The sequence below is a fragment of the Choloepus didactylus genome, chromosome 4 (genome assembly GCF_015220235.1).
Source record: "Choloepus didactylus isolate mChoDid1 chromosome 4, mChoDid1.pri, whole genome shotgun sequence".
Lineage (NCBI taxonomy): Eukaryota > Metazoa > Chordata > Mammalia > Pilosa > Megalonychidae > Choloepus > Choloepus didactylus.
Genome location: NC_051310.1, coordinates 130,527,030 through 130,539,093, shown reverse-complemented (window position 1 = coordinate 130,539,093; position 12,064 = coordinate 130,527,030). Strand labels below are relative to the sequence as shown.

At 40.3% G+C, this 12,064-nt stretch overlaps 1 protein-coding gene across 2 annotated transcripts in view; it reads left to right on the top strand.

Annotated features, from left to right (window-relative positions):
* Nucleotides 1-4,190: 4,190 nt before the first annotated feature.
* USP8 (ubiquitin specific peptidase 8) overlaps nucleotides 4,191-12,064 on the top strand; it is a 118,308-nt gene continuing 110,434 nt past the window's right edge. Inside the window, exon 1 of one of the 2 annotated variants that reach the window (XM_037833996.1) lies at nucleotides 4,191-4,303. The gene's annotated coding sequence lies outside the window, so the exon portion shown is untranslated. The other variant, XM_037833997.1, reaches the window with a different exon arrangement.

Sequence of the window (12,064 nt, the reverse complement as noted above, 5' to 3'; positions counted from 1 at the left end):
AATGATAATCTGATGGATTTAGTATTTAAAAATATTTCCACAATAAGATTATAAACTCCCCAGCAACTGTTCAAAGTATCTTAAGGTCATCTAGTGAAAATTTCAAAAACTTTTCACAATATGTCTCACAGACAGCTATTTAAAAAGTAAATACAGATTGAAGAGTGTTTTCTCATGACTGGATGAAGGAGTCTCTTCAGGTGGAATCCATGATCACCAACATCAGAATCATTGTGGACATATCTTTAAAATGCAAAATCTTCGGTCCATCTCCTTATCTACTGAATTGTAATCTCAGAGGTTGGTTCTTATGCACACTTGAGGAGAGAAACTAGTCTGTCTGTTGGGTAAGCTGGGCACTCTTGGGAAACCAGTATTGATAAAGAAAACTCCCCAGGTAACAGTGTCAAACAGCTTGTTTCTTAAACTAACAAGATTGTGGCCCCCACAGAAATGTACAGTTTTCCAAATTGGCCAGTGATCCCTGCGCCCTCCCAACTCCTCCATAGATATGTGAGGTGTCAGGGTGCCAGGATCCCTCTTCTGGAATGCTGCTCGTGGTGCACCCAGGCATGCCAGGCTCAAGTACAGCTTTCCATGGGTTGGCAAGCAGCAGGGGAATCCTGAGCATTCAGCTAGCCTGTGTCTATATAAGTTTTTGTTTTATGCCTGCACTTGTGTTGTTTATTCAAGTCACATATTGTTTGATAATCCTCAAGTTTGAAAACCATGTGGCATGCAACATTTAATATGTTTATCAATGATTTGGAAGAAAAACGCACATCATCAAAAGTTGCACCTCTACTCCCATAGTGGATATTATATTACTTGAGGTAGTTAGGAGTTACATAAATGGGAATAAATTACAGGAGGATTTTTTTCAGAATTTTAACCTAAAGAAATATCTTCTTTAAATTAGATGCTTCCTTAAAATGTCATTAGGGATAAAACAATAGTTTTTGTAAATATATTAAAAAGGCTTAAGAATGTGTATTGATTCTGTGATCTCAACTCAAGATGGTTATGGCTCAACAGTTCCTGTGGCTATTGAATCAGATTCTCTTTTGCCAATTAATGTTAACATGGCCAAATTGCAGAGCCTCTTCCTAAAAAGTTCAAGTAACTCTTTGATGAACTAAGCCAATTAGGTGAAAATTTTGTGATAGGGTCAATAAATTGAAAACTTTCTTCCATCTTGGATAAAACCATGTGCATCTCCATTTGTAATATTGTATTCTGAATATTACATCTGTGAGGAAAATCTAAAGGAAGCAGAGAAGATCCAGAAGACAAAGTAATAATTGGCATGGGGAAACCACCGAAGGAGAACATAATAACCAGGTTCAAACTCTTTACAGAACTTAGAAAAACAAGGCCAGAGAGGATAAAAGACCTAAATCTACAAAATCATGAAGGAATGAAAAACATAAACATAGAATTGTTCACTAAATCCTGAAATCAAAGAGTGAGGGGGCATCCCTACAACTTAACTGAGGTAAGTTTAGGCCAAATATAGGTATGATTACACATAAAAAAATAGAAGTTGTATCACCCTAAGGGTGATATTGTTGATTTTTTAAAAGTTAAGATAAAAAATGTCTGATAGAGTCCTAGTGAAGTGCAAGAGTGGCACGTGCCTAACTTTGAGGTTGATATCCAGGAGGACAGCCAAGTTTTTCTTTTTCACTGTTTGGTGATATATCCCCTAGTGATAAAATGCTGTGTCTGACAGGCCATACAACTGGCCCAAGGTAGTAATCAGTGTGGCCTAATGAGATAAAAAGCAGATGGATAGAAAAGAGTGATGAATTAGTGAAGGAACCACAAAATACTCGTGCTTTGACTAAAACACCATTGGGATGTTTACAATGTTGTCAATTGTATCATATGCATGAAAGCTGAATTTTTCCATAAAATATTATTAGCATGTGATTCATCTCTTGCATTATTCTTGGATAAACATATCTCAGTGGCATACAAGGCCCTCATAATCTGTGCTCCACCTCCTCTGCACCATTCTGAGATAATCTCCTACAATGCTCCCGTTTACTCACTCTGACAGTCATACTGGCCTCCTTGCTTTCTTTTCCTCCAGCACACCAACCTTTTCCTGCCTTGTTGCCTTTACCTGTGTTGTTTCACCTGCCTGGATGCTCTTCTCCCACATGTATCCATGGCTAGTTCCCTCTCTTCACCAAAGTCTCTGTGGAAGTGTCACTTTCTCAGAGAGCCCCTCTCTGACTAACCCATCAAAAATAGTACCCTACTGTTCTGCTAGTCTCTTACCCTGTTTTATTTTTCTTCTTAGCCCTTAGCAACACTTGACATAGTGTGTATGTACTTGTTTATGATCTGTCTCCCACCAGAAGAGAAGTAAGCTTTGTGTTGAACAGGGACTTTATGTTCCCAGAGGCTATAACAGAGCCTGGAATATAACATTCATTTAATAAACATTTGTTGAGTGAATGAAGGATGAATCAGATTTAGTAAGTTTGGGACTACTGCTTATGCTGGATAGGATTGAAGCTGTGATCAAATAAGGCCATACCTTCTAAACAGCTAATGATCACTACTTAGATTCTAGGTACCTGGCTTGTTACAACACTTATCTGAAAAAGAGGCAGGGTCTATGATTCAATTCAATAAGCAGGTATTATCTAGGTAAGCTTGCCTCTTAAAGAACTCTAATTCCATGAATTTTGAAAAGTCTAAAGCCCTACCCACAATTTCTGTGAATTCCCTAAGTACATTCTTGGTAGTTTCCTGCTTTCAATATGATTGTTCAGTTTTGGGAGCTTCTTGTCATCTGTGCCTGCTTTCTCTTCTGCACCTGTTGACCCTCAAGTGGAACTTTTCCTTAGTTTCCACAAGACTCATGCAAATGACTTGTGTTTTATCAAACCTGACTGAAGTTGTAGGCAAGTAGAGGAGGTATTTTCACTTAATGGGGGGTATTCTGGCAGAGTTACATCACAGCAACAAAAATAACTTTAGGTGAATGTTAAAGAACCTTATTTATTAAAGTCCTTTTGCCACTCCACCATTGGAAACTTTTTTCCATTGGCCTATTCACTTCTATGACTTCTCCCTTTTTCTTTCACCTCACTTTTTTGCCCTTCTTCTCTCTCTTAGATTGTCTTCAGAGAACTCTAAATTCTTCTCCCTGTCTTTATTTTGTTCCTACTCCCAAACTCAGCTGTGGGCTTTTCATTTCATACCTGGAGTCATCAGTGTGCTCAGCAGGGGAGAAAGTTCTTTTCATAGGATCCACTCTCAAAAGACAGTTGCAGTTTTAATATATTTTTTCCCCAGTTAGGAAAATTTTGCTAAGGCTTCCTATTTATTTCATAGTTCCAGGCATTATATTTCTTATATCAATCAACTCTTTGTGGGAAACATTGTATAACTTAAGTATTTATTGAAAGACTATCATATGTGAAGCACTGTTGGACATGGGGCTTTCATTTATTCATTACAAATTTATTAACACCTATCTTCCCTGCACTTCCACTTAAGACATTCACTACACTTCACCTTCCAGATTACCCATTCATGAGACACCTGGACTGTTCCTGAGAACTTCATGATCATGGCTGACAACCCCAAGCAAAGCAACTTTTGTTTCCAGATAATAGGAACATCTAATGACCTTTCTCTACAAGAGTACAAAGATCAGCTCGCCAGAAAGTTCAGACATCTCGTTTTGTTTTTTGTAAGATTGGGCCTTTGACGTTAAATGTGTATGTATGATGTGCTTTATGATTATGTCCATTCTTCTTTGAGCAGAGGCTCGACTTCAGAAAAATGGGTTAAACTTTTAGCCACAATTTTAGGGAAGTTAAATCTCTCTTCCAGTCAGCCCTAAATTTCCAATCTGAGAAAAAAAAATATGTGGTTAAGAGGCGCAAGAGCAATATTGTTTCCTCCGCCTCAAGGCCCGGGACGCGAAATGACACCAAGGAAGCCTGGGAAAAGCAGAACGCGGCGTTAGACCTGGACGGGGCAAGCGCAGCCCGGGCCTAGCGGAGCCGAAGCCGCCCACCCAAATCGTTCTCCCACCCTCCCCCTTCTCCCCGCTCCCTCCCATGCAGCCCTCACAGTTCCCGGTAGGACTGGGACAGGGGAGGTTGGTGGGGTCACGGGCGAAGCCCCACCCCTGCGGTGACGTCTAGAGACGCGACGCGTCGCGACGCAGTGCAAATCGGGAAAAGGGGATGAGCTGAGCTGGTTTCCGTCCGGATAGCAAAGGGCTAGTTGTTCCTGGGGCTGGTGGGAGATGATGAGCTTTTGGCAAGGCGCTGAGGTGAGTACGAGACTGGGCCCTGGCCTTCCTTCCCGGGGAAGTCGACTGCAATGAGCTACCTTTACTTCCGCCCGCTGCTGGTCACTCGGAAACAAGTCCTGTCGGCGGAGAAAGGTGGGACAATCCCCAAACATATAACTGACTTTTGGAGGAAGGACGCAGCCTGGAGTCTTTCCCGTTGTCCACTTAGGGTTGGCCAGCGAATTACGTGTGGACTCAGGTTTTCTTGTCTTAGAAGGTGGCCTTGACCATTCTTCCTTCCTCCTGGATACTCAGACCAGAATGTGACCTCCTTCCTCTTGCCTCCTTTTCCTCATTTTCTGCTATCAGTCTACAATCCCTGGCCTTACTACCAATCCTTTAGAGTGTTTCCCAATCCCTCCTGTGCCCCAGTCACGCTTTCTTTTAGTCAAGTGCATTTATGAATTTAAAGACCCTTATAAGTTCATCAATGTTAAAACTATGACTTCTTCAGATATAAGGGTTCTTTCCTAAAATGTGCCTTTTATCCTAGAGTTGTAGAATGTTAATTTCACCTCCACTCCACTTTGGAAATTATCAGAATCCTGAATTGCATTAATGTGCATTTATACATAAAATTGCAGACCACACTCTTGAATTTATTTCTTGCTTCCAGCTAAGTGACCTTGAAGCAAGTCCCTTAATCACAAAAAATTTACCTCATTCACAGAGGTATTGTGGAGCCTGAAGAATTTAATATTTGTTAAGAGCTTTGAATGTTTCAGATGAAAGGAATACCTAACTAAAGGATGTTAACTTTTTGCATGCATCCTTAGTTTAGTGTATGTCCTGCTGCAGCCATTAAGAAGGTCAAGTGCTATTTGTTAAGAAGTGTTTCTGTTTTAGGCTTGCTCTGCGGCTTTGCTATGTAAGCAAATTTTGCGTTTCAACAGATTCTGTTTAAGATTCATTGTTAAATGTCATTCATGATGGATTCAGATAGTTTTTCTGTCTTCACATTTCCAGCCCTGTTTCTGAAAGGTGATGTAGGTTGTGCTACATCTTTTTTGTGTGATACAGCTGTCTTGAAATGTGTATTTCTTTTCTTGGGACACATTGGTTGCATTTTTAAAATTAAAATACTAAGGATCCTATAATAGTAAAAAAATAAAACTATCGTTAATGAAGTTATGTGCATAGGTATGCATTTTATTCTTTGAGAAGACAGCATATGATGAAAGCAAAACTATTTTAAAGATTATTTTAAAATTTAATATTTTATTTATTTGTTTGAACTTTAATAATCATGGCGGGCATTGTTTGTAAATGTGAATATAAGGGGCAGACCCAAGTTGACTTTTGTAAACTAAGAGATTTTTTTTTCATAAAAATGTCTGTTGTATTTTATTATGATACTTTATTATAAATATATTCATTTTAAATTTTCCACATGAAAATACACTTACTTTCATAGAGGTGAAAGGAATAAAAAGTGTTCATTGAAGTATGAGTTGCTAATACGAGTGAATATAATTAAGGAAGCATTTTTTAGTAATAGCTTTTAACCTATTTAGAACCTATTTAGAAATGGGTTTATTGTCCCACTTACCTAATGCTGTGCAACAAATCACCCCAAAACATAGTGGCTTAAAATGACAGTTTCTTTGTTATCCCTCATGTTTCTCTGGGTTGACTGGACTTAGCTACATGGTTCTTATCTAAGTTAATCTCATGTGTTTGTAATCAGGTAAGCAGCTAGAGTTGGAGTTGTCTGAAAGCTCAACTGGGCTGGGCATTTACAATGACTTATCCATATGAATGCAGTGATGTTAGCTCAGAGGTCAGTTGGGATGTCAGCTGGAGTGCCTCCACATAGTCTCTTCATGGGGCTTGGACTGCTCACAGCATGGTGACTGGGTTCCAAGAACAAGTGTTTGAAGATATGGGAAGTGGAAGCTGCCAGTCTCTTGAAGCCTGGGCCTAGAAATTTGCATAGCATTACATCTAACATTTGCTCTTGGTCAGAGAGGTCAAAGAGACTACACCCCTGTGAGACAGTAGATCCCTGCCTATTTTTTTTTTAATTGTGATTGTTCACATACCATATAATTATCCAAAGATCCAAAGTGCACAATCAGTTATCCCCAGTACCATCATACAGCTGTGCATCCATCACCACAATTAATTTTTTTTCAATTTTTAGAACATTTTCATTACTCCAGAAAAGAAATAGACACAAAAAAAGGAAACTCATATCCTCCCATATCCCTAACCACTCCCCTCCATTGTTGACTCATTGTATTGGTATGGTACATTTGTTACTGTTGATGAAAGAAAATTAAAATACTACTAACTGTGTATATAGTTTGCAAAAGGTATGTTTTTTCCCTATATGCCCCTCTATTAACTTCTACTTATTTGTTCTAGTTCATGAGAGAGAGTTCTTATATTTCTGCAGTTAATCACGGACATTGTCTACCACAAGATTCACTGGTTTATACATTCTCATCTTTTAACCTCCAACTTTCCTTCTGGTGATATACATGACTCTGAGCTTACCCTTTCCACCACCTTCACACACCATTCAGCACTGTTAGTTATTCTTACAATGTGCTACCATCACTTCTGTCCATTTCCAAACATTTACGTTCACCCTAGTTGGACATTCTGCCCATAATAAGCAACCGCTCCCCATTCTTCAGCCTCATTCTATATCCTGGTAACTTATATTTCATGTCTATGAATTTACATATTATAATTAGTTCATATCAGTGAGACCCTGCAACATTTGTCCTTATGTGTCTGTCTTATTTCACTCAATATAGTGCCCTCAAGGTTTCTTCATCCACCCATTTTTTTTTAAGATGGTTTTGTTCACACACCATACATTCCGTCCTAAGTAAACAGTCATTGGTTCCCTATATAGTTATGTATTTATGTATTCAGCACCATCGCCCCTATCTGTATAAGGACATCTCCATTTCTTCCACAAAGAAGATGGAAGAGTTAAAGAAGGAAGAGGGACAAAAGAAAAAAGAAAGAGAGAGAGAGAGAGGTAGGTAACATGACAGCTAAAAAGCAACAAAAGGAAAGATAACATTAAACTAAAGTAGAATAGAGAGTCAGACAACATTACCAATGCCAGGAGTCCCATACCCTTCCTCTATGCCCCCCCATATGCATTTAGCTTTCGTATATTGCCTTTGTTATAGTAAAGGAAGCATAATACAATGTTTCTGTTAATTATAGTCTCTAGCTTGCATTGATTGTATTTTCCCCCCAATCCCACCCTATTTTTAACAGCTTGCAATGTTGACATTCAATTGTTCTACCTCATATAGAAAGATATTTGTACTTTTTATCACAATTGTTGAGCACCCTAGGTTTCACTGAGTTATACAGTCCCAGTTTTTATCTTTCCTTGTTCATTCTGGTGTCCCACATGGTCCTAATCTTCCTCTTTCAACCAAGTTCACAGTCATCTTTGTTCAGTGTACTTACATTGTTGTGCTACTTTCTCCGAAAATTGTTTTCCAAACCTCTCACTCCTGTCTTTTCCTTTCTGTCTGCAGTGGTTCCTTTAGTGTTTCCTATAAAGCAAGTATCTTGTTCACAAATTCTGTCATTGTCTGTCAGAGAATATTTTAAGTTCTCACTCATATTTGAAGGACAGTATTGCTGGATATAGGATTCTTGGTTGGTGGTTTTTCTCTTTCAGTGTCTTAAATATATCACCCCACTTCCTTCTTGCCTCCATGGTTTCTGTTGAGAAATCTGCACATAGTCTTATCAAGTTTCCTTTGTATGTGATGGATTGCTTTTCTCTTGCTGCTTTCAGGATTCTCTCTTTATGTTTGACATTTGGTAATCTGATTATTAAGTGTCTTGGTGTAGGCCTGTTCAGATCTGTTTTGTATGGGGTACACTGTGCTTCTTGGATCCGTAATTTTATGTCTTTCATAAGGGATGGGATATTTTCATTGATTATTTCCTCTATTATTGCTTCTGCCCCTTTTCCCTTTTCTTCTCCTTCTAGAACACCAATGACACATACATTCCTGCATTTTGTTTTGTCCTTAAGTTCCTGGAGATGTTGCTCATATTTTTCCATTCTTTTCTCTATCTGTTCTTTCTGTGTGTAGGCTTTCAGGTGTTTTGTTCTCCAGTTCCTGAGTGTTTTCTTCTGCCTCTTGAGATCTGCTGTTGTATGTCTTCATTGTGTCTTTCATCTCTTGTGTTGTGCCTTTCATTTCCATAGATTCTGCCAGTTGGTTTTGTGAGACCTCAAGTCACTGTGCTTTTCTGCCCAGCATGTGGCACCTGTCAGCCTGTTGCTTCAGGCTGGTGTAAGGAGGTGTGGCCCGTGGCTGTTTTCCCCCAGGCTTTGGGGTCCAGTTCTGAATGGAGGGCAGGTAGTAGAGCTGGGCCCCGCCCCTTTCCTCTTAGGGATGATACCCCCCCCACCCAGGGAGAGGTCATTAGCATTTGAATAGACTCTGTCTGCTCTGCCTCTCAGAGCACTGGGAACTGCAAATGGCTGAAGCTTTCTCCACTGAGCCTAGAAAAGGGACAGAAAGCCCCCTTCAGGGCCAGTCCCTGGCCATCCTCCAGTTCTCCAAGGTCGGTCATCACCAAAAGCCTTTGTCTGTTTGTTGGGGATTTGTAGCTTGTATTGAGCAGTCCATGCTTGTTAATTGAAACCGCAGTTGGAGCTCAGCTGAGCTGTATTAGTTTGCTGGGAGATTTCTGCTCTCTAGCACTGGGAGGCTTTGCAGTTTGGGCCATGGGGGAAGAGGGCTCCCGGCTTGGATCTGCAGTTTTTTACTTACAGATTTTATACTGTGATCTCGGGCATTCCTTCTAATTCAGTTTGGTGTATGATGAGTGGACAGTCACTTTGTCCCCCTGCAATATTCCAAATTGTTTACTTATTCCTGGTTGTTTATTAGTTGTTCCAGGTGTACAAACTAGCTTCCACTCCTCTGTGTGCTGCCATCTTCTTCCGTCTCCTCATCACTAGATCATGAAGATGTTTCTGTACAGTTTCTTCTATGAGTGTTATGAGACTGTCTTGTATTTAGGTCTTTGATCCATTTGAGTTACTTTTTGTATAGGGAGTGAGATAGAGGTCTTCATTCATTCTTTTTATTGTGGATATCCAGTTATCCCTGTTTTTGAAGAGACTGTTTTGAACCAGTTGAGTGGTCTTGGGAGGCTTGTCAAAAATCAGTTGACTGTGTGACACCTGAAACTCAGAGCTAGAGTTCAGCAGTTATGAATGTCAGTATTGCTCATACAGCAACTGTAAAAATAAAAAGCTGAAAAAGAGTTCAGACTTCAATTAGAGTTATAAATGAAGAGGATCTTGTTAGGACTAAGGCAGTTTGGGCCGTGGGTAAGGGGCGATACTGACTGTGTTTTAAAACTTCAACTTTTATGTGAGATCAAAGGAAGAGATGTTTATTTGGTGGAGGATCTGTATTTTCTGCAGCACACTAAATAATTTCACTTGTGCGGTTGGTTTGTTCAGATACCGTGATTGCATGGAACTTTGAAAGGGAAGTGAGATCTGGTAGGTCTGTACAGGTTAAGAGTGAAATCCTGATACGTCCCAAAGTAATTTCAGCAGAAAATAAAAACATATTTGCAGGTTCCCCCTGAGGAACTGGGGAAAAATGAAGAAATGTTGGTCTTCCCCATCTGGGTTATTACTGATATTCTCACAAACTTTGAGGACTAACAATTTACTAGAATGAGCCTCAGTCTTGGGGCTTGCCCTTATGAAGCTTGTTACTGCAAAGAGAGTGTAAACCTACTTATAAATGTGCGTAAGAGTCTCCCCCAGAGAACCTTTGTTGCTCAGATGTGCCCCCCCCCCCAAGACCATGTTGCAGGTGAAGTCACTGCCCTCCCCTCTATGTGGGACATGACTCCCAGGGGTGGAAATCTCCTTGGCAACATGCAACCTGACTCCCGGGGATGAGCCTGTACCTGGAGGGCATTCTTATGTGCTAAATAGATATCCCTCTTTAGTTTTTAGTGTATTGGAATAGCTACGAGGAAATACTGAACTGTCGAACTGTAACCTAGTAGCCGTGATTCTTTTTTTTTAATTCAGTTTTATTGAGATATATTCACATACCATACAGTCACCCATGGTATACAATCAGCTGTTCACAGTATCATCATATGGTTGTGCATTAATCACCGCAATCAATTTTTGAACATTTTTCTTACACCAAAAAGAATAAAAATAAGAATAAAAAATAAAAGTAAAAAAGAACACCCAAATCATTCCATCCCCCCATCTCACCCTATTTTTCTTTTAGTTTTTGTTCCCATTTTTCTACTCATCCATCCGTAACACTGGTTAAAGGGAGTGTGAGCCACAAGGTTTTCACAATCACAAAGTCACACAGTATAAGCTATATAGTTATACATTTGACTTCAAGAATCAAGGCTACTGGGTTGCAGTTTGACAGTTTCAGGTATTTCCCTCCAGCTATTCAAATACACTAAAAACTAAAAAAAGATATCTATATAATGCATAAGAATAACCTCCGGAATGACCTCTCGACACTATTTGAGATCTCTCAGCCACTGAAACTTTATTTTGTTTCACTTGTCTTCCCCCTTTTGGTCCAAGAAGGCTTTCTCAATCCCATGATGCCAGGTCCATGTCATATCCCACGTTTCCAGAGAGACCTGCAACCCTGGGAGTCATGTCCCATGTAGGGGTGTGCCAGTTTGAATGTATTATGTCCCCCCAAATGCCATTATCTTTGATGTAATCTTGTGTGGGCAGACATTATAAGTGTTGCTTAGATTGTAATTCTTTGAGTGTTTCTTTGGACTGCGCCCCACCCAGCTGTGGGTAATGACTCTGATGAGATATTTCCATGGAGGCGTGGCCCCACCCATTCAGGGTGGGCCTTGATCAGTGGAGCTATATAAATGAGCTGATGGGCAGAGGGAACTCAGTGCAGCTGTGAGTGATGTTTTGAAGAGGAGCTACAGCCAAGAGGGACACTTTGAAAAAAGCACAGGAGCTGCAGATGAGAGACATTTTGAAGACAGCCATTGAAAACAGACTCTTACTCTGGAGAAGCTAAGAGAGGACAGATACCCCAAGTGCAACTAAGAGTGACATTTTTGAGGATCTGCAGCCTAGAGAGGAACATCCTGGGAGAAAGCCATTTTGAAACCAAAACTTTGAAGCAGACACCAGCCACGTGCTTTCCCAGCTGGCAGAGGTTTTCCGGACACCATTGGCCATTCTCCTGTGATGGTACCGAATTACTGATGTGTTACCTTGGTCACTTTGTGGCCTTAAGACTGTAACTGTGTAATGAAATAAACCCCCTTTTATAAAAGCCAATCCATCTCTGGTGTTTTGCATTTCAGCAGCATTAGCAAACTAGAACAAGGGGGAAGTGCAGTGAGTTTACCTGCAGAGTTGGCTTAGAGAGAGAGAGGCCACACCTGAGCAGCAAAAGAGGTTCTCTGGGGGTGACTCTTAGACACCATTTTAAGTAGGCTTAGGCTTTCCTTTGCAACAACAAACTTCATAAGGGCAAGCCCCAAGATCAAGGGCTCGGCCTTCCAAATTGGTAGTCCCCAATGCTTGTGATAATATCATCAATTCCCCAGGTGGGGAAATTTAATATTTCCACATTTTCCCCCAGTCCCTCAAGGGGGCTTTGCAACTATGTCTTTATTTTCTGCCCAAATTACTCTGGGATGTATTGGGGCTCTACACTAACCTGTAGGAACTAACCAGATTTCATTCCCTATTCAATG